At 37.4% G+C, this 23748-nt stretch overlaps 1 pseudogene across 1 annotated transcript; it reads left to right on the plus strand.

Moving 5' to 3' along the window:
* The first annotated feature begins 259 nt into the window (after positions 1–259).
* LOC311176687 (large ribosomal subunit protein mL48-like) lies at positions 260–22978 on the plus strand (annotated as a pseudogene). Its single transcript has 2 exons — positions 260–894; positions 22755–22978. The product of its transcript is annotated as a large ribosomal subunit protein mL48-like (transcript).
* Positions 22979–23748: the final 770 nt, after the last annotated feature.

Below are 23748 nucleotides of genomic sequence, written 5' to 3' on the forward strand. Positions count from 1 at the left end.
GTCAGGAGAAGAATTTTGAGAAGATGAGAGTAGTTGACTGTTAAATATGGCCAAGAGTAATGAGGTTTAAAAAGTGGCCATTGAGATTTCATAATTGTTATTGTTAAATTTCAGTGAAGTGGAAAAGATTCAAGTCAGGTTACAGGGGGCTGAAGAGTGAAGTGAGTGAAGATGTTAAGGACAGTTTTTAGACACTCAGAATTAACAGCTGCTCAGGCTGTTCTCTGAATTGCACCATCACAGGCCTTAGAAGCAAAGGATGAGCAGAACTCTGGGAAAGGTGCTATATGTGTGGACTGAAATCATTTTTAAATTATCCTTTTCCTTCTTAAGAATCAGAACTTCAGGAGGCAATTCCATCTGTTCTGCAGGTGGCATTCTACAGTGTGCCACTCAGCAACATAACACAAAGTCCACCCATGGCACCTGAAGATGTAAGCACCTGGTTAAAGCACAAGGACACAAGAAGAAGAGAGGAAAAGTGGAGGTAAGTCCTATTAATGTGGGGACATATTTTGAATATGTGATTTTAAATGCTCACCTAAATGCATATGACATGGCCCTGGCACAGTGTCTGCTACCAGCTTGCCATTAACATAAAGGGAAGTCATGCAATGCCCACCAAAACCAAGAAGCTGTTGCAGCTGCAGGAAGAAGACAGTGATATATTCATAGACTCATTTCTCACCACCTGAGCAAGTGGTTCAACTTAGTAGTTTGAATTTGTATTTGCAGAGATTTTCTTGGATATAGTCCAAAGCAATCTTCCTGAAGGAGCCAGATTGTCAGTGATGGAGCACACTGAAGAGAACTTCAAGACAAGGTTCAAAACTTGGCTGGAGGGCAATAAGACAAGAGAAAGACATCCAAGGAATCCAAATAGGAAAAGAAGAAGTCAAACTATCACTATTTGCAGACGATATGATATTATACATAGAGAACCCCAAAAACTCCACAGAAAAGCTAATTCAACTCATCAATCAGTTCAGTAAAGTGGCAGGATACAAAATCAACATGCAAAAGTCAGTAGCCTTCCTATACACAAACAATAAATCTGAAGAAGAAGAAATCAAAAAAACCATCCCTTTTGTTATTGAAACAAAAAAAATCAAATATTTGGGAATAAATCTAACAAAAGAGGTAAAGGACCTATACAAAGAAAACTATAAAACACTGTTAAAAGAAATAGAAGAAGACACAAAGAAATGGAGAGACATCCCCTGCTCGTGGATTGGAAGAATAAACATTATTAAAATGGCCATCCTTCCAAAAGCAATATACAGATTCAATGCTATTCCAATCAAAATTTCAATGTCATTCTTCAAAGAAATAGAACAATTATTGATGAAATTCATATGGAATCACAAAAAACCCTGAATAGCCAAAGCTCTCCTGAAAAAAAAAAAGAAGGGAATGGAGGCATTACACTCCCAGACTTCAAACTATACTACAAAGCCATAATCATCAAAACTGCATGGTATTGGAACAAGAACAGACATACAGACCAATGGAATCGAATAGAAAATCCAGAAATAAACCCACAGATTTATGGTCAACTAATCTTTGACAAAGGAGCAAAGACTATGCTTTGGAGCAAAGAAAGTTTGTTCAATAAATGGTGCTGGGAAAACTGGGTCGCTACATGCAAAAGAATGAAGCTTGACCACTACCTCACACCATACACAAAAATCAACTCAAAATGGATTAAAGAACTGGACATAAGACCTGAAACCATAAAATATATAGAAGGAAATATAGGCGAAACACTACGTGATCTGCACATCAAAAACATCTTTACAGACACATCACCCAAAGCAGTGATAGTGAAGGCAAAGATAAACAGCTGGAACTACATCAAATTAAAGAGCTTCTGCACAGCAAAAGAGACAATAACAAAAACAAAGAGAAACCCCACCAACTGGGAGAACATTTTTGCACCCAACACTAATTATAAAGGACTGATCACAAAAATCTGCAAAGAGCTGATGAGACTCAACAACAACAAAGAAAATAATCCAGTCAAAAAATGGGCAGAAGAGCTAAAAAGAAACTTCTCTGAAGAGGAAATGCAAATGGCCAACAGGCATATGAAAAAATGTTCAACATCACTTGCCATCAGGGAAATGCAAATCAAAACTACCATGAGATACCATCTTACACCAGTGAGAATGGCACATATTAAAAAAACTAGCAACAACAGATGCTGGCGAGGGTGTGGAGAAAAAGGAACTCTTCTGCACTGTTGGTGGGAGTGCAAACTGGTCCAACCACTGTGGAGAGCTGTGTGGAGATTTCTGGACCTACTAAACATAGAGCTTCCATATGATCCAGCAATTCCACTCCTAGGTATTTACCCAAAGTACACAGAAACATCAATTCCAAAGAACACTTGCACCCCTATGTTTATAGCAGCACTGTTTACAATAGCTAAGCTTTGGAAACAACCCAAATGCCCAAAAATAGATGACTGGATCAAGAAGATGTGGTACATATATACCATGGAATATTACTCAGCATTCAAAAAAGATAAACACATGCAATTTGCAGCAACATGGATGGCGCTAGAAGGGATCATGCTCAGCGAAATAAGCCAAAAAGAAAAAGAAAAATACCAGATGGTCTCACTCATAGCAGGAATCTAGAAAACTTAAATAAGGGACCCGGAAAATGAATAACTATAAGAAAGTGAAAATCAAAATAAAAAAAAACTATGAACCAGAGACACTTTTAGGGGGGCGGGGGCAGGAGGGGAGGGATTGGGGTCAGAATGGGGGGGGGGAAAAAACAAAAAAAAAACAAAACAAATCTTGGCTGGACCTGGAAGAACTGTAGGCCAAGTTGAACTATCTCATTGCAGATTGTTTCATACCAGATCTGGTGATACTGGGTGCCAAGGGGAATAGTTTCTTGGGTGGTCAGTGAAATAGGAGGTGCTAACCCTCAGCTACCTTAAGAACCTATCTCCATAGCCAGGAGCGCAGGCTATTGTTTTGTGGAGGAGCTCAGGCTATTGTCACCACTTCCATTTGAGTCTACTTTAGGTATCTTCCATCTCTAATATTAAAAATTGGTTAATGATTGTTTGAAATAGTAAATAAAAACAGAATTTATTCACTCTTCTGGCTCTTAGTATACCATCCAGAAATATATCCATTGCTCATTTCAGTATTAGTATAAAAACTTTATGTAAACCTGGTAAAGATCCCACAGGACATCAGAGTATTGTTATTTATAGGATCTAATGTTCAGGAAGAGACATCTGAACAGGTTTATTGTAGAAACCAAGGTGCTCCACAATTTTCATTCTTTCATCTAAGTCCATTTAATTACCTCAAGTAGGTCAATGGAGAGTGTTCATTGGGAGGAACAAGAAGTGGGTAATTCTGAGTTTGAATATGGTCTTGTGACTTAAAATATTTGTGGGCTAGGACGTGTTTCTTAAGCTCTCTAAGTCTCAGACTTCTGACCTATAAAATGGTAGTACTGATGGCACTTATTTCACAAGTTAATCAGATGATCAAAGGGGTTTTTGCAAGTAAAGTATTTATCATTCTGTCTCACATCATTAAGTGTTTAATAAATGGTAACTACTCTAATGATTATTTATTATTATTATTATTATCATCATCATCTATTTTCTAATTCCTTGTGTTTATGCTTAGTAATTTGTTATCTAGGAAATTGCTTTACTTATTTTATGGAAATAATACAGTCATAAATACAGACTGCTACTGTCATCCACCATAGACACACACACACACACACACACACACAGTTGAAATAATGGCAAGAGGATAGATTTAGTGTAAGACAAAACCTTGAGTCTGGTTACATTGCTTTCTAGCTCTTTTATCCATTGAAAAACCTTTATCCTTTGTTTTTGTCATTTCCTCATTTTTATAATTGGAAAAATAACACTTTTATAGGATCATTGTAAAAGTTGGATGAGGTAACATTTACATAAAGAGTTTTGAATTGGTACTTCATAAGAATAACACAAAAGCTGTGTTTGCTTTGATTTATCTTCAGGATTATACATGAAACATGAAGTCTTAGGTCATTTTTCTCTTTTTAATTTTTTTTTTTGGTTTAAAATACTTTATTCCCTTTATTATATATTTTTCCCTGTGAAAAGTCTCCTGCTAGACCCAAAGGGTCGATATCTGCAGAAAACCAGCCTGCATCACGAACATATGCAAGCACAAAGACAAAATCACTTCAAGAAATTTTAATGTTAGGTATGGGAAAAAAATAACAGTTCTAAATAGATGAGCCTTATGCTCACCAACAGGGTTGTTACTCTGCCTTCAGTATCACATGGGGTCTGGTAAATTCATTAGGTTGTTACATCTTGCTGTTATACTCTTTAACCCAGGACCAAATTTACATTTCAGTCTTTTGATAATCTCATGTAACAAGTGGAGTAACTGCTGGACACCCAAAGTGGCTAGACACAGTAGATCCCCACCATAGCACCGGTACTTGCTAGACATTTATTTTTAAATAAAATGGCTAACTATTCCTCTGGTGTATTTGAGATTTTTAAAAGTATTTTTTAATCTAGTTTAATCTGTATTTAATTTAATATATTAAATCTTAATTTAATATTTTATAATTTTAGCTAATATATTTAAAATGCATTAGCTCTTAATTTTATATATTCAATCACATTTTAATAAAGTTTCCTTTTAACATCTTGATTAAAAGGACTGTTGCACAGTAGTTATGCCTTTCAATTAAACTCTAAGCACTGTTGTCTCAGTGGGTTTAGTATTTTATCAGGGGCTAGAAGTCCGAATGAGGGAGAGTAACTGAAAAAAATGTAGAAGCCTTATTATTGACATATCCTTCCAACCATAATGACTTATGTAATAAAGGTAAGGTGACAGGTAAATTACCAAATTCCAGTCATGTAAAATAAGGGAAGATTTTCAGATTATCTACCAGACTGATGTCCTGGTCCATGTGTGGTTCTCTTCCAAATGGCTATTCTGGTACCCAGTTCTGTTCCATCTTCTACTTGACTTGTCACAAGGTCAACTAGAAGGTAAAGGTAGAATGTTGAGGATTTTATGGGTTGGATTTTTATGACCCAGATCTGGAAGTGACACATTACATTTATTTGAATACTGTTCAGTTGGTCAGAACTCAGTGACATGACCATGCCTATCTGCAAGGGATAGGATGGCTGGGATTGAAGCTGAGTTGTGTGTAAAGGAAAGAGCGGATATGATAATGTTCATATATATGATGTTATCATTGGTATCCCAAAGTATATAAAATATTAGTTAGATATTTTATTTCTAAAATCACCATTTTACACCTAGCTTGAAATTCAGTGCCTCAGAAATTAAAAAATCCTGATTAAAAAAATGCTATTTGAGAAAATAAGCCAGCAGTGTACATAGAAACAGCTAGTATTACTTTTGTAGGTCTGAGAACTAAAAACTGTTTCCAAGGGAAGCTTTGAGTCCCAAAGTAAACAAACAAATAAACAGCAATAAACTATAACAACTATAAAAATACTTGTGGGAGACACACAAGAGTTCTTTGAATAACTATGATATGTATTAAAGGAGTCAGAGAAAACGATAGACCAGGTTTTCAGCCATTCTATGCAGAGGCAGGTACTGATGACTGAACAGAAAATACAGTCTCAGCCTACCCTCTTCCTAAAAAGACAGAGAATTATGACACATAGCTACAGATGTTCATTATGAATACAGCTTGACAATTTTTAAGCAAGCATATTTTGAGTGATTTGTTAATAGCACATGATACATGTATAAGAAATAAGCACATGAAAAACTTTCAATATTATTAATTAGGGAAATACAAACTGAAAATACAATGAGATACCATGACATACATTTTGCAATAGTTAAAGCTAAAAAGTCTGACTCTATCAAGTGCTGGAGAGGAAGTGTGCCAACTGAATCTCTCATCCAATATTGGTAGATGTAAAATGGCACAATCATGTTGGAAAATATTTGACAATTTTATAAAGAGTTAAAAATACACTTACTGTATAATCCAGCTACTTCATGCCAAAGTATTTTCCCAAGAGAGATAAAAACATATGTCCACACAAAGACATGTGCATGAATATTCATATTAGCTTTATTTGTAATAGTCAAAACCTGGCAACTACCCAAAGGTCCATCAACAAGTGCCAACAACTGTGATATACCATGCGATAGAATCTTCCTTAAAAATAAAAAGGACTAAATATTGATGCATGCTGCAACATGGATGAATCTAAATGTGCCAAGAGAAAGAAGCCAGGCAAAAAAATAGTGTGTATTGTATGACTCCATTTTTACAAAATTAAAAAAAAATAGAAACTAATGTACAGTGACAGAAAGCAGCTTCCTTGATGTCAGAGAATGACATATACAGCAGTTATATCTCATCAAATTGTATACTTTGAATATGAGCTGCTTATTGATTGTCAATCATACCACAATGAAGTCACTTAAATAAAAATAATACAGAGAAGACTTAACATCACCTCTAGCTATTCCTGTTAAAAAAGCTTAACCAGAAGTTAAACCTAAGCTGAAGAACATTCCACAAAATTATTGACCTGTGATCTTTAAAAGTGTCAAGGTTGCAGATGTAGTTGAGAACTGCTACGTGTGTGTTTTTTCCAAATGTTGCTTAAGTTTGTAATTATTTAAGAAAATAACAATTTAAAAATTAAAAACCATATTTCGATAATAAAAATACAAAAAATTCACATAAAATGTGGGCAAAGGATTTTAACTGATACTTGTCACAAATGATAAATGGGTGATTAATAAGCATATGGTAAGATATTCAATATCATTAGTCATTAGGGGAAAGCAAACCAAAACCATATGGAAACATCAGGACACATGAAGTGTGAAATGACTGACAATATCAATTGTTGGGTGGAAAAGTACATAAACTGGAACTCTCATGCATTGCTTCTGAGACTATGATATAGTACCATTGATGTGGAAAACAGTTTGACAGTTTCTTAAATAGTTAAATATACACCTACTATAGGACCCAGTCATTCTAGTCAAAAGTATTTACCCAAGAGAAATAAAGGCATGTGTTGATATAAAGACTTTTGTACAAATACCGACAGATTTATTACTAATATTAAAAACCTGGAAACAACCCAGATGTTCACCAATACATGAATGTGTATATAATGCTACTCAATAAAAAAGAATCAATCAATATCACACACAATGACATGGTTAAATCTCATAATAATATTATGCTGAGTGAAAGAAATCAGACAAAAAGGGTATATACCCTTTGACTTTGTTTTTTTTAATTAAGATTTATGTATTTATGCATACAACAACTGGGGTATAGGCCAGAGGTGCAGGGGTGATAGGATTCACCAGAGACATATGGGGAGCAGAATAGGCAGATGTACTGAAATACACTGCTGAGGGGAGCAGCGGGTGAGACAGGAGAGGTCTGCTGTGCCACGTGGGTTGGTCCTTGTCCACCCCGGGATCTAACTTGTGCTGCAGAGGCTGCTGATAGCTTCATAATTCTGTGCTTTAACCCAGTGCGCCAACAGGTAGGCCCTCTTTGAATCTCTTTGTATAAAATTCTAGAAAATGTGAACTAATCTATGAGAGAAAGCACATCACTTGTTGTCTGAAGCTAGGAGAAAGGGAAAGCCAGAAGGAGGGATAAAAGAAGGCATCAAGAAACTTTCAGGAGGAAAATTTCCTTTCCTCCTGAAAAGTATGCTGACTAGTAGACAACAATGCTTTCCTCCACAGAAGTATTCCTTCTGTGACTGTGTTAATAGTTTCACAGGTGTCTATATATATATATAATTCATGGTGTCTATATATATATATAATTTTATATTTTTATGACAATATTTAAGCTCTATTTTTAACTCCTGTTTTTACATTAATTAATTTTCCTTTTTTTTCAAGATTTATTTATTTATGCATACAAGAGCTGGGGAACAGACCAGATATGCAGGCAGTGAGAGGATTCACCAGAGATAGAGTGGGGAACAGAACAGGCAGACTGATGAAATACACTGCTGAGGGGAGCAGTGGGCAAGATCGGAGAGATCTGCTTCGCCATGTGGGTTGCTCTCTGGCCGGCCGGGAATAGAACTTATGCTGCAAAGGCTGCGGATTGCTTTGTAGTGCAGTGCTTAACCCCTTGTGCCACCAGGGAGGCCCTATTAATTAATTTTTAATTGAGGTTAATATTTGGATACACTCATCAGGTATTGTCACCATAGTGCACCCACCACAAAATCACTCCTAGTTCACCACCAACAGCCCATTGTGCATCCTTCCCCCCTCCACCTCTTTCCCCGCCTTGGTGCTTCATTTCTTTTTTTTTTTAAGATTTATTTTTATTGGGGTCTCCCTGGTGGTGCAAGGGGTTAAAAGGCAGCCTGTGAAGCTATTCGCAGCCACTGCAGCACAAGTTCAATCCCTGGCCAGGAAACTACCCACATGGTGCAGCACACCTCTCCTGACTTGCCCGCTGCTCCCCTCCGCAGTGTATTTCAGTCAATCTGCCTGTTCTGTTCCCCACTTTGCCTCTGGTGAATCCTCTCAACCCTCACACCTCTGGCCTGTACCCCAGTTCTTTTATGCATAAATAAATAAATCTTTAAAGAAAGACAGAGACAGAGTGGGGAGCAGAACAGGCATATTGACTGAAACACACTGCTGAGGGGAACAGAAGGCGAGACAGGAGAGGTCTGCTGTGCCAGGTGGGTTAGCTCCCTGGCTGGGATGGAACTCAGGCCAGAACAGTGATAGTATGATCATGATAGTGCTAAGCCTTAATCCCTGCGCCACCAGGGAGGCCCCCATTTGTGCTTCATTTCTGCAGTCAGCTATCAAGGGTTAGTTTTGAAGCTTGTCTGAGTAAAGAAACAAACAGTCAATTTGTATATTTTAGTAGGTGTGATTATATGTAAATTTACCTTGATAAAGTTGTTAAAAAAGGCTTCATCTGAATGCTTGATAATTTCAAGTGGCAATCAGAGCAAACATAATACCCCTGGTGTATGCCTAGACTCTAGCAGATTAATGTTACTGGTAGACATGCTGACTAGTAGACAGAAATGCTGTTGAAATTATGGTGAACGTTTCTTTGTGAAATCTGAGGAAACTAACAGAATGCTTGGGAGTAGGCCAAGGGAATTCCCTTAAGCAAAGACAAGGCACGATTTAGAATTTTTTTCAATCTGCTCTACCTTCCAAATGAACAATTATTAATAGTTTTTGATTTCCTGGTATGGAAGTATTTCACAGAGAAACAGAAGTCCAGGGATGCCAAGAAAGTGCCAGATAACATCAGTTCTCCCTCAGGGAATCTCAGAGACACAGTGCAACTAAATTCTTTGTCTCTATCAGTGTCAGGATATGTGCTAGGGCAAGTGAGTCCATGGAGTGGCTATTGTGCAAATGTCAGGAAGGAGATTAATTTCAATACCAGCTTCTATTTTTTAACTAATCAGAAAACAAGGAGGAAAGGCAAAATTGATACTCCTCTTTCTCTTTCCTGGACTCAGAGGCTTTTTTTTCTTCTTCTTTTTTAAAGATTTATTTATGCATAAAATAACTGAGGTACAGGCCAGAGGTGTGGGGGTGGGTGGGTGAGAGGATTCACCTGAGACAGAGTGGGGAATTTTTTTCTGACTTTCCTGAGGACTTATTTCTTCAGGTTAGGTTGCTAGAAAAAAACACAGCTGAATTTCAATAGAGCAGTCCACAAAAGCCTAGAGAAGGCCAGTCTTAGAGTGAGTGTAGAGTGCTAGAGAAACCATTAAAGTTTTTATAAAATTATTTGTGGTTTTCCCTTCCTTTAGGATACTTGTGGAACTGCACTCTCTACAACTGGCACACAAACCCCATTCTACCTCCCTGCCCCTTGGAGTCACATGGTGTCTTTTGAACAATGAATTGGACAAGAACTCTTTCCTTTGACTTAGGAACAGGCAATTCTGAAAATGATGTCTTCTCAGTCAGCCTGATCTCTTATTGAGTAACATGAGCAAAATACTTCTTGCCTGCTTTCAAAAGCCATGTGGCATGAGCAGGAAAGCAGCTTTTATTTTAGTTGTTTGTTCCCATGCCACAATCCTAGATATCCTGACTCAATTGTTTTAAAAATAATTTACATTTCTTAAGTTATAAGTACTGATTTCCCTCCTTTAGGGTCATTGGTAGTAAAACATAGAGTGAAGTAGAAATGATTGATAGAAACAAATTGATATCACGTCCAGTCAGCATCCAGAAACTTCCACTGAATTACTTACTTAGAAAATGGCAAACTATTCAGAAAACGGCACTCATTCAGAATATAGTTCACAATTATCTCATTACAGCATTTACAATAAATTTTATGCCTTCAGTAATAGAAGCAGTAAATCATCTTCTTCTGGATCTGAAATTTAGTCCAGAAACAGGAAGAAAGATGATGTGAACTGACAAGATTTAAGCACTCAAAGTTTACATCTAATATGTAGACTTGCATGCACTGAATTATCTTTGGCTGAATTTAATACAATAGCGTAACCTTCTAGAGAAGATAAAATGAGTGCTTGCTTATCTGGACTTGATTTTAAGAATAAGGTAGCTATCTTACATCTTAAAAATGTTGCCATTTATGCCACTGACTCATTCACATGTAATGTTAATTCTAAATACACAGGATCTTTCAGGAAGAAAAGCTGAGAGAGCTTTTTTTTTTTTCCACAATTCCTTACTGAGACATGATGTTACAAATGTTCCTTTCAATAATTTGATAGACTCAAACTTTGAGCCAGAGAGAGCATCTGTTGGAAAACATGGCAATATCTTCCTTATTTATGGCTCTTTTCAGTCTAAACCACAACCTCATTTCTGTTCTGAACATCCATTCCTTGAAAGCACAGAAATAACAATGATGAGATTTTGGAAGAAAGGAATTGTGGAAACCACCCAACACCTCAATGCAATGGGAAATACCTCCCTCTATTTACTAAATCCAGAGCCTTTTTAGCATAAGTAGTTCTATGAAGTTGGCCCCCATTTTGGCTCCACCAAAGGAAAAAAAGACTCTCAGCCAGAAATGAAATTAAAGAATACACATGAGTCACTGCATTTTGAGAGCATTTTAATACCAGAGAAGCTATTGACTGAACCGAAACCACTAAGTGTTCCACCTCAGAAAGATTAATAACTGACAACAAAAGTGATGTTCCAGAAATTAGACTGGACATGTATGATAAGGACAGAAATCTAAGTAGAAGACCATGCACGTTTCTAATCCTCTTAATGTTACCCAGCTGCCAGCATCCAATAACTTGGGGAAAAAATCAGAAAAACATCGGCTTTTTTGCTTTTCTTATAGCTTGAAGGAATTTCCATGTCCATGAAGTTGGTTTTCTCATCAATTATAGTTTAAGAGCTTAAAATGACTAAGCCAGAAAGAGACAAAAACAATATATTTGTCTATTATCTAAAATTACTGTATCACATATATGCTTTTGACTATCAAATACTGCTGGAAAATAGTGAGTAGCTAATAGTGGGTGGCTCACTTTTGGAAGATTGTGTGTAGCTTCTGTAAATATTGTCATCCATCAGGACACCAGGGTCTGGTGCTTCCAAGTGCAATTGCTATGTACTATGGTGCCTTTATCAGAAGAGATTTCAGTATATTCCCCCATACAGGAGATTAGAGGAGGAGCGCTAAGTATTTGCAGGAAATGTAAATGGTTTCATAACATATCTTAAATAAAGGGAGTAAAGACCCAGAAATAAGGGGGTCACTACTTAGGAACCCAGGTCAAAGACCAAAAAGAAAATTCAACATATTATTTGATATGTTTGAATGATGTCATATTTTTCTTTGGAAAGACCAAAAATCAGAAAGGACCCAGGTTCACACTATAACGGTGACCTAAAGATTCTCTGCTCTTTATTACCCACTCTGTCACATCCAGGCACAGAATACATCCACATGCAGCCATCAAAATAGTCTCCTAAAAGTGCGGATGTATTTTGTCACAAAGCTCCTCTGTTAAAATCTTCCTGTGACTTCTAAAAATAAAAAAAGGAACTTACAGTACTATAATTAATTTGACTCCCCAATATTGTTTTTCCTTATATACTGTAATTAATTTGACTCCAATTTTTTTTTTTTCTTCATTTCCTATCATGCTTTCCTTTGTTTATTTTTCTCCATTACAACAATGTTCTTTCTAGTCCTGGAACATAAAACTAGTCCCTTTCTTGGTCTGTTGTCCTTGACGTTTACTCTGGTAGCTGAATATACCTCTAAATATTTATTTATTTATTTTTAATTTTTATTTTCTTAAAGATTTATTTATTTATACAAGCGCTGGGTACAGTCAGAAGCGTGGGAGGGTGAGAGAATTCACCAGAGCCAGAGAGGACAGCAGAACAGGCAGACTGACGAAATACACTGCTGAGGGGAGCAGCGGGAGGCAGGAGAGGTCTGCTCACCATGTGGGACCTTCGCTGGCGGCCGGGGATCGAACTGGTGCTGCAGAGGCTGCGGGCAGCTTCGTAACCCAGTGCTCAACCACTGCGCCACTGGGGAGGCCTGCCTCCAAATATTTACATGTATTACTTTGTCTTTCTCATTAAAAAGTTCTCTGCTCAAATCTTATCTCTTTACATAGGGCTCCCTATAGGCTATGTGCCCCACAGCCATTCTCTTGCTTGGTAATATTTATCAGTATGTTTGATTCTTATTTATTTCTTTTGCCTGTTTTAATTTGCCCTCACTCTATCTAAAACAAAAGTTCCATGACAGTAGAAATCTGTATTGCCTTTTGCCATTAACCAGCTCATAGAAACAGTGTCTCTCATACCATAGATACACAATAATTTTTTGAATTAATTTAAATATCTTTTGTTTAAATTGTGTTCAGGGAAAACTACTAAAATCTAGATCAGCATAAAATGAAGTTGGGAAATTAATGAAACAGCAAACTAAGGAAATAGAACATTTCATTAGGGAAAAGTAATTGTCTTTCTTGTTTCAGCTTGGTTACATGTGAGATTTTCTGTTTTCTGTTTTCCCCGTTTGAGAATCAAAAAATTAAATACACATAAGATCAAGCAAATTGGCAGTTTTCTTAAAAACTGCCTTTGCAGTGAGTGACAAGATAAAAAAAATAGATATTTTTATAGCAAGCACAATTCTATCTCACATGTCATAACACATTTGTAAACCCTTTCCATGCAGTGTTTTTCTAAGGAAGATCTGCCAGTTAATCATAATGCCACTTATTCATTTTTAAGTAAATGGTATGCATTGACAGCGTTAGGAGCAGAGAACTCGAAGCTTGTGTACTAGTAAGGCCAAAGTTGGGGTCCCATTAAATTTATTCCAGAGCAAAACCTTTCTGTCTTGGCCACAGGAATAGTCCTTGAATCTTGGCCAGCTGTGTACAAAAGACATCTCCCTTCTCATAGAGCAGGGCTCATGCAAACGAAGGCAGATAAGTCTCCAGTGATATATCACACTGATGCGGACATTCCGTTGATAAATGAGTATCGTGTTCTTAGACAAAAGTCAGAATTTGTGTTATTTGCAAAGACAAGTAGATATTACTTTACATAGCAGATATAAAAGTCTTGAGAGAGTGCATACATTTGGAAATCTTATGCTTTTTTTTAATGTCTTACAAGGAAACACTTATTTGTGAGAAACTTTTAGAGTATTCTTCCCCAGAAGGAATATATATTTGTAAAATGGATAGGGATTTCTTAAAATGCTCATTGACTGGGTCAGTTTTACTCAAAATCTAGATGAGGCTGATCATACTGGAATCAGTGCCTAGAGGTAAAAAGATAAAAGGATAGCATAAAATGTGATCTTTCATAATATTTTTATGAGTACTATTACTGAAAAATACTTTGATACACATGTACTTACATGTTTATTTTATTTTATTTTTTTTTAAGATTTATTTATTTTTTTTATTTATACAAGCACTAGGTACAGTCAGAAGTGCGGGAGGGTGAGAGAATTCACCAGAGCCAGAGCGGGGAGCAGAGCAGGCAGAAGGACCGAAGTACACTGCTGAGGGGAGCAGCAGGCGGCAGGAGAGGTCTGCGCGCCATATGGGACCCTCCTCTGGTGGCCGGGGAGCAGCCTGGGATCGAACCGGCGCTGCAGAGGCCGCGGGCCGCTTCCCAACCCAGCGCTCAACTGCTGCGCCACCGGGGAGGCCCTGTACTTACATGTTTAAACATTTAGTTCAACTTAGCATCCTTAGACAACAGATGAGCATCCCCCCATTCTACACCATGTGTTTAAAGGATCCCATTTTGGCCCTCATTTGACTACTTTTTTTAGTAGATGAGGTGTCCCAAAGTCCAAAAGTATATGCTATCAATAGCTTACACACCCCTTCTAGGCCTTTCTACAGGTTTCAGAGCCCCTGAATATCTAGCCTAAATGTTACTGACATTGTCTTACAGGCCTGTGTGGGTCTTTTGCCCAAGTGTGCCTTCCTGAAGGCAGACCAAGCTATTGCTGGTAAATACAGTCCTTGATGTAGAAGATGTGTACAAAGCATGGGAAGTTGGGCTGGAATGTCCTGGACAGGAGCCTTCTTTGAGTATGACAGGGAGCCAGAGGTAAAAAGAGAAGGTGAGTCAAATTGGGTTTGGGTTCTGGGCCTGTGGAGGGTCCATATGCTTTGTCAGGTTCTGATGAGGGACTAGCCTTTCCAGTCTGAATGAAGATGTATTTGTCAAGGTGGAGAGTTAGAACATATTTTATGTAATTCATAACATATCATAACTCAAATATTTCAACATATGAAGTAGAAACCTTGCCTTAGGCCCTGCAAATGTTTAGAGGAAGTCTATTAGACTGTCTACTGTGTTTAAAATTTTATTAGACATTGAGATTTAAAAGTGTTTGGAGAGCTGACATTAAGTGACTGTGTACCTTCCACAAATCTGGAAATCTGCACTCTGGTGTGTCTAAGCAGATGCCACTGAGAATAGCTTGAGCATCCTGCTCACAGCACCTTGGTGGATGTTGTTAATACTTGAGCCTGAGAGGGTTATGACAGAGTGATATCGGGACTCAAAGAAGTCCTGTTTTTTGGAAAAGACTATATTATTAAAAATTGCTTTTCCTCTCTGAGAGAAGATTATATTTCCCCATGCCAATTAAATTAGACTTGACTACATGATCTCCTCTGGTCAATGAGGTGTAAATGTAAATGATACAGACACTTTCTAACAGAAGCTTTATGATCCCTTATATGGCTCCACCATCTCTTTTCCTTTACATGACGAGATTGACCAAGCCTTGATGGGAGCAAGTCCTTCAGATTGTATCCTGGAATAAAACTGACATTAAGGGGAACTGCTGCTGACCTTCACTAGATATGTAACCCAAGCTAGAAATAAATCTCTGCTGTTGTAAGTCATTAGGAGGTGGAGGTTATTAGTTACTATTTAATAACTTAGTGATCAATAGAAGTGAGTACAGTGCAGATACAGCATGTGAACTTCTCTACCAGAGGTCACAAAGATGATGGATGTCAGCAGCATATACTAGTGCACAATGATAAGAACCAAGATTAAAGCTACACAATGTGGAGAATAGCAAGGAGAGAGACTGGCAAGTGAGCGCATAGACCAGACAGCCTTGACCTGAAGACCTGCCTATCACTAAGCGCCAGTGATGAGGGTATTTAAAAGGAATAATTGTGAAAACCTTAGTTATCTGAATCAAAATCCTGAATTGAGGATTTCTAAAACTAAAAGTGACTTACCTTTGAGTTGGTAAGAAATTTTTCAGTAACTGGAATAAAGGCAGCAAAGCTTTGTTAATTTTAATTTTTCAGGGCCTCCTTGGTGATGCAAGGGGTTAAGTCTCAGCATTATGAAGCTATCACCAGCCACTGCAGCATGAGTCCGAACCCTGGCCAGGGAGCTAACTCACATGGCACAGCAGACCATTCCTGTCTCACCTGCTGCTCCTCTCAGCAGTGTATTTCAGTAGATCTGCCTGTTCTGCTTCCCATTCTGCCTCTGGTGAATTCTCTTACCCCCCCCACCTATGGCCTATACCCCAGCTCTTGTATGCATAAATAAATAAATCTTTTTAAAAATAATTTTTCAAGAAAATAAGTAACAATTGTATACATCTAACTGAGAAACTAAAAACTTAAATGTATAAGAATATTAATCTAGAGCTAATATTTCTAAGAACCTTGTAGTCACAATAACCTAAAAGAGAGGTTCTATTATCATTCCAGTGTTATTCTTCATTAAACTGACATACAATGTGAGTGTCACGGTGCCCAAAATCTTCTCACTCACATGCACAAGTACACAATGCCTCATTTGGAGGCTTGGCTTCTCTAATATTGATGCTCTAACCTACCAAACCCTGAGCATAGCCCATCTGAAGCCTGACGTCTGATATAAAATGTCTCTACCCTCTGATTCACTGAAATTTTCACATGGAAGTGCAAAACAGAAGTAGAGAGAAAGTATATTAATCACCTCTTATATGTGACTAGTGTTTATTCCTGTCTCATTTAATAATAATGCACAATTAGGTGATAGGCAAGATAATTACTCAAATTTAATAAATTAAGAAAGCATTTAACAAGCCTACTCAAAATTTTGCTACCTATACTAGTGGGATATTGATTGAAGACCAGAGCATTTGCTTGAGAATCATGTGATACAAGCTTCAAATGACTTAAGGAAATAGTATTTTCTGTTTTAAAATCAGAGAAAAGACACTACACTATCCTGAACTAAGGGATATTATGCAATTTTAATTTTAGTAGAGTTAAAAACAAACAGAACAGAAAATATGTGGCAGCTCTATAATAAATGCACTGACTGAGAGTTTTATGGAATTCTGAATATAGGTTTGGCAGTAAGTAGATAAGTACAGAGTGAGCAGGATCATTGTCGATGTGACTACTAAATCTAAGTACTTGCCCTCATCTCTCTCCAGAGCTTCAAACGTGCATTTCCACAATTTTCCTTGTAAGTTCACTTAGAGACTTTGTCATCTCTTAAATTAACTCCACTCATCGTCCCACAAAACTGCTCCCGTATTCTTGTTTTGTAATATTAGCAGCATTCTTTCAATTATATGCTATATAAGTGCCTCAGTAATCTTTAAATCTTCACTTTATATTGCCTCACAGCATTTAGTACTTATCTTTACATATTACCTTTTCTCTTAACAACAATAAAAAAAATCCAGCCTTCTTTTTTTCCAACTATACTGATACAAGCCTAGTTCAAGCCTTCATCATTTCTCTTCTGAATCATTAAAATAATCTCTGGCAAGATCTCTATGTTTCTACCTCCTGATTCTAGAAAATCATATTTACTATTATTGGGCTAATTCTGTTTCTATTCTCACTTTAACACTATCTTTCCTTTTTCAAGTCTATTGGGTTTTGGGTTTCCATTGTGTGTAGAATTAAACATTGTTTTGTGTTTCCAAATCTGAATTTAAGACTGGGAATAATATTTCTTTAATATAACATTAAAGTACCCTTTACTTTCCTTATTGTTTAGCTGCATGTACTTTCGCTCTTCCATTCCTTTTGTTCTTATTATTCTTTCTGTATTTGGAAATCCTTTTTTCCAAGTCCACCATAAATTACTCTACCTTCATGGAAATACCTTCCTCCTCTCAGAAGATTAAATAATATCTTCACATGATCATAAAATACTATGAATTCATAAATAATTATTGATAAAATCACAATTGATATTATCTGGATATAATCATGGTCAACTTATAATGAGTTTGGTTTCAAATCAAGAATATGAAATTTTGCTATCAATGAGGACAGCATATGTTCTAACTTTGCTCTACTATCTAGGCTTACAGATACTAGATTCTAAAGAAGAGAGATTAGTTTTTATCACCATTTTATTCTATTTAAACTTTTACACCTAGATTGTATCTGAGAGACTTAAAAAAATACTATTTCTTGAATAAATGTCAAATTGCAATATACTTTCTAATTGTCCTACAGACACTTCAAACTATTATGTCACCCACTGTCAATAAACAGTCAGGGGCCTCCCCGGTGGCACAGCAGGTTGAGCACCACGCTGTGAAGTTGTCTGCAGCCTCTGTAGCGCGGGTTTGATTCCTGGCTGGCCAGGGAGAGACCCACATGGCGCAGCAGACCTCTCCTGTCTGGCCCGCTGCTTCCCTCAGCAGTGTTTTTGGTCCAGTTGCCTGTTCTGTTCCCCACTCTTTCTCTGGTGAATCCTCTCACTCTCTCACGCCTCTGGCCTGTACCCTTGTTCTTGTATAAATAAAAATAAATCTTTAAAAAAATAATAAACAGTCAGAAACTAGAATAATTGAGGAATGAAACCACATCATTATTTTTAAAAATATAAAATCTGTATTAATAATGAAAAGGCAATGTTGATTTTGGACAAAATCATATAAGGAGAACAATTAAGAATTAAAAAAAAACCTTTCATTCTTGTTCATTTCCTATGACTCATGAAAATTTAAAACTGTATTTTATTATCCTCCAGTCATTTATAGAGGCCACATAAATTTTAAGACTGGAGCTATGCCCAGCATAGTGCCAAGATCAAAGGAATATTTTCTAGTAAATTTGAATCCAGATCTTGATATCACAAGTTTACAAATTTATGGCTATTAGCCATGAAATAATCTGTCATCTCTTCTCTGGATTATGAACAGTGAAAAAGTTAAACCGCACAAAAAAGAAAGTTAGTGTATCAGAAATTAGACCTATGAAGAAAGTTCAAAATACATTTTAGTCTTCGGATATGTTTATAAAGGAACTGTAACTCTCCATAAAACTCTGTTCCAGGGAGTAGCATATTTCTCAGGTTCTAATTTTAGTTCAAAAGCCAAATTATTTGATACACATGTTGTCAACATCGATCTATGTTTAAAATGCACTGTTACTCTTACTGAATATACAGAGATAGCATGGGTGTAAGTCACCAATTGCAAGGGTATGACTGATTGGGAATAAGAGGTAGAAAGGTTATGTAACATGGAGAACCTATAGAAAGAAAAATCAAAATCCAGTGATTGCCTCTCCAGGAATACAAAGCAGGGAGAAGTCGATGATTGTTCAGATAAAGACACAAGCTGAGGGGTGGTGCCGAGGACATAGGGCAGTGAGTGTTGCTCCATGACTGTGGTGACCATGACATGATGGTCATTGCTGGCTTGGTTAGTATTCTTTAAAACATTTAACTCCTTCAAGAAATGCACTGAAAGTTCCACCATTGGAAATATTCAATTAATGCAAAACAACTGAGAAACCCTACCTTAGACACTAATGTAACTGTAATAAAACTCTCATAATTAAATTTTAAATTTTAACAGAAGGGGCATTGTTTAGTCAGTTGTCTAGATTTGCCTGTGACCATAATTTGTCGCTGCTAAATATGCTGAAAGAAAAACTTGGTATAGACATATCATTTTACATGTGCTTTTTAATTTGTTGTACTCAACATTCAAAATATTTTCTTTCATTAGAAAAGTGGTATTTCTAGAATATTGTATTTTAAAAGTGCTTGCCTTGTAATAGAAATAAATGTTTAGTTTTGTTGTAAGATAATTAGAATTTAGAATTAGAAATTAGATAATTGTGCTCTTAAAAATAAGAGCTTCTCAGTAAAAACTATTTTAAAATTTTTTTATGGGCAATAATTTTTTTCCAATAAACAGTGTGTCTTGGAGAGGATGATAGATAAGGTATAGGAATGAATAGGGGAATATATATTTACTATATGTGTGTAGCAAAGATAAAAAAGGCCAATCTTGCTAGGAGAGTTAATCATGATCCAGGCTATGCCAGCAAAACTGGAAAATGCTAATTGAAAACAAAATGATACAATTTTTGAGAAAAGTCATATAACCACCTCAATAGATGCTCTTGGTAAAACAGAATACAGATTGTTTTAATTTGCTTAAGCAAACAACAAAATTCAAGAATGATTTAAGTATAAGGCCAATCATACTAACTTAAATATAATTTCATTTAATTTTGATCATTTTCAAGAAGATGTGGTATATATACACAACTTACTCAGCAATCAAAATAGATAAACTTATGCCATTCACAGTGACATGGATGGAGCTGGAAGGGATTATGCTCAGTGAAATAAGTCAGAAGGAAAAAGAAAAATATTGGATGGTGGGTAATTTTAAGAGTGTGTGTGTGTGTGTGTGTGTGTGTGGTTTTAGTGTCTGAACTAGTGTGCCTGACCAACAATCTTTATTCATTGGTATGTGAAACGTGGTAAAAATCACTTTTTCATGGATTAAAGAAGCAAAAGCATGCTGGCATGACAGTTTTTGATTGTAAAGGTAAGCTCTTTATCAATTAGACTGTGAAATTTTCCACTGGACAATCCATGCCTTCAATTTCTTCAAATATCCAGTATAATATTAGGCACACAGTAGTCTGTTAAGCAGCAGTAGGATCAAATAAACTAGTTCAGCGACTTGTTAATTACGACCAGAAAAGTCAAATTATAAATAATCTTTTTTCAAGCCTGAGGGGGGAACGATGGTTATGTAAATACTGGAAAATAACAGGAGGTGCTAAAATCTAAGAAAAGTTTCTGAGATTTTATGAAAACATAGAAATGTAAATTGGTTGAATAATTGTAAAATGTAATTGGTAAATATAAATTGCCTGGAAAAAAGTTCACAGAGAAAATGAGACTAAAAATCTAAGGTTTTTTTTTTTTTTTTTTTTTTAAGATGAGAGTAATGGTGAGTATTCACAATTACATGTTTTTAATCCAACATAATTAATAAATGGCTATTCATGAAAAATCTGAAATTGATAGGATAAGACTACGGGAAGCAGCAGAGTGCAGCACAAATTCTAGGGCTGGAAAGCCAGGCACTGTTGTACTATGAAACCCAGAAGCGCCTCTGATATGTGTGACCCAAGGTAAGCAGGTTAAGATAAGACACTACATCTCTCTGTGACTCATTTCTCCTCATTAGTAAAGTGTGATAATAACAGTGCTTAGCTCATTAAGGTGTTGTGAAGTTCACATTAGCTGCTAAATAAGAAAGCACATAAAAGAGTGAAAGACATATTAAGTTCTAAATAATGTTTGTTGTTTTAAGTATTATTTTGTCATTCTTCACCTAGCATTGTACCAGTGACTGAAAGAAGAGCTTAACAAGTGGATACACACACACACACACCATAGCATTTTAAGCAGATGTAACAGCTTTATTAAGGTATCTATTTTAAGAATTTTATATTGATAATATAAAAAAAATCAGGGCTGATGTATCTAACTGAAAAATTTTTGTAAGAAAATTAAACATGTAGTGAGTAATATTTTGATTGACAATTGTCACCTTCTGAATTTAGAGATTTAGAATGTTTCTAAATATGACAATACTTGATAATGTTTATTTTCATTGTCACCTTTTTCATCAATATGTAGTCTAAATACATAAATCCTTTCCTCAAAATCATCTCTCAGAGAAATTGATAAATGTGTGTTTATAACAAAATGTACATTTTACACCTGTAAATTTAGGACGTTAGTGGACGTTAACCCTGAAAGTAGGGAAAAATGGCTTTTCTGTTTTTAAGATTCTTTTTTCTTTGTTTTCCAAATTATTTAATATTATTTTAAATACTTCATAACATAATGATATCTTTTAGGAGACAGTAGTTATCAAATCTACATCTCAGTCACATTGAGATCGTCAGTGTGAACTAGGGATTGTGCAACACCAACAATGTTACTACGTCAGCGTGGGCAGCCTGATGAAATCAACTGTGTCATGGCTATAGCTGTAGCCACAAAGCTTGGTCAATATCAAAGGGAAGACTATTTTCTCAAATTCCAGATTGATTTATTATTTTGTTTTTCTCACCTCATGTATTTCTTCAAACATTTTTGGAAATGGAAATAGTGTTTTGAATTGTACTTCAATTTATTGGCAGTATCTATCTATAAATAAGAAAGACTCTTATTCCCTTGATCAGAGATCATTTTCTTTCTTTCTTTTTCTTTTTTTTTTTTGGTTAAGATTTATTTTTATTTATTTATGCATATAAGAACTGGGGTGTAGGCCAGAGGTGGGGGCGGGGGAGGAGTGGTGAGAAGATTCACCAGAGACAGAGTGGGAAGTAGAACAGGTGGACTGACTGAAATACACTACTAAAGTGAGTAGCAGGTGAGACAGGAGAGGTGGCCAGGTCCCTGGCCTGGAATCACACTCATGCCGCAGTGGCTGGCCATAGCTTCATCATACTGAGACTTTAACCACTGCACCACCATAGAGGGCCAGAGAACATTTTTTCTTTTCTTTTTTAAAGATTTATTTACTTATGCATATAAGAACTGGGGTACAGGCCAGAGGTGTGTATCAGGGTGTGTGAGAGAGAGGATTCACCAGAGACAGAGTAGGGGGCAGAACAGGCAGACTGACTGAAATACACTGCTGAGGGGAGAAGCCGGTGAGTCAGAAGAGGTCTGCTGCACCATGTGGGTATCTCCTGGCCCGGATCCAACTGGTGCCGCAGTGGCTGCTGATAACTTCACAGGTTGCATCTTAACCCCTTGCACCACCAGGGAGGCCCCCAGAGATCACTTTCAATGCATTGTAACCTGTTCCCCCTTACCTTCACCTTGAAAATGGAGCTTTCAAATTCTAACCCGAGATTATTCCTTTTTCACTTTCACAGTTACTGCCAGATGCCGTTTAAGCATCTTCTTTGGACTCTGTCTTCAGTGCCTCGCTCACTGCTTTACACAGATCTCAGAGTGAAATCACTTCCCTGTGGCACAACCTGGGAGGGTTGGGAGGCAAAACCAGCTCTTTCCCGCCGCCCGCCCTGGGGCCTAAAACCGGGGTCAGGCGGCGGCTGCAAAAGCAGCAGCATCGGTTTCCCGCATGTGCAAGCAGCCGCCTGCGCAAGCGCATCTTCTAAAATCAGCATCTGCGCAGGAGCACCAGCAGCTACCAGGATGTGCTGCCTGCGGGTAGCCCCTTCCTTTTCCCTGGGTGCACGTCGGCTTTGAGTGCGGGAGACCCTAAGACTCTTCGGGCACCAGCAGGATTTTCCCACCAGCTGCCCAGAAATGCTGCCTTTGGGCAGCACCCAGGCCACCCAGCAGCCCGACCTTGAAGGACAGCTTCATGGAGGCCTGCCTCAATGGGCCAGGCTTGATAGCCGCCCCTGTGTTAGTCAGGTATATTCACTAGAGACACCCTCTCCTTGGGGTTCTCCCTCCAAGCCCCAGAAGTACGCTGCTTGTAAGCAGTGTAACTGACAGCGGTGGCAGTGCATGCCAGGTATTTTACCACAAACCACCAGTGGCCCCACTGCGGTTCAGGCTGTTGGCAAGGCTGGCAGTGACGGCAGGAGGCAGTAATTTCCCTGCCATGGAACCTCAATGCATGCAGCCCTACTGGGGCTGTCAAGCCAGGTTGCTGTGTGGGAGCTCCAGCAGAAGCGGCAACAGCAAGCCTGGTGGCCCCTAGTTCAGGCTTGCAGGGAGGAACATAGGGTCCAGCACTGTCCAGCACTCTTGACAGGTGACTGACACTCTGTGTCTGGGTCAGCTTTGCGAGATGCCCAGTAGTGCTTCTAATTATCTGGCACTACCTCCTGATTTGTTGACTCCTTTTCTGTCCTGTCCAGCATCCAGTGCTGTCCAGTCCAGCATTCAGATGGTTGCTGGGGCCTGCTGTGGTGTC

This window comes from Talpa europaea, assembly GCF_964194135.1.
Source record: "Talpa europaea genome assembly, chromosome: 9".
Taxonomy (NCBI): Eukaryota; Metazoa; Chordata; class Mammalia; order Eulipotyphla; family Talpidae; genus Talpa; species Talpa europaea.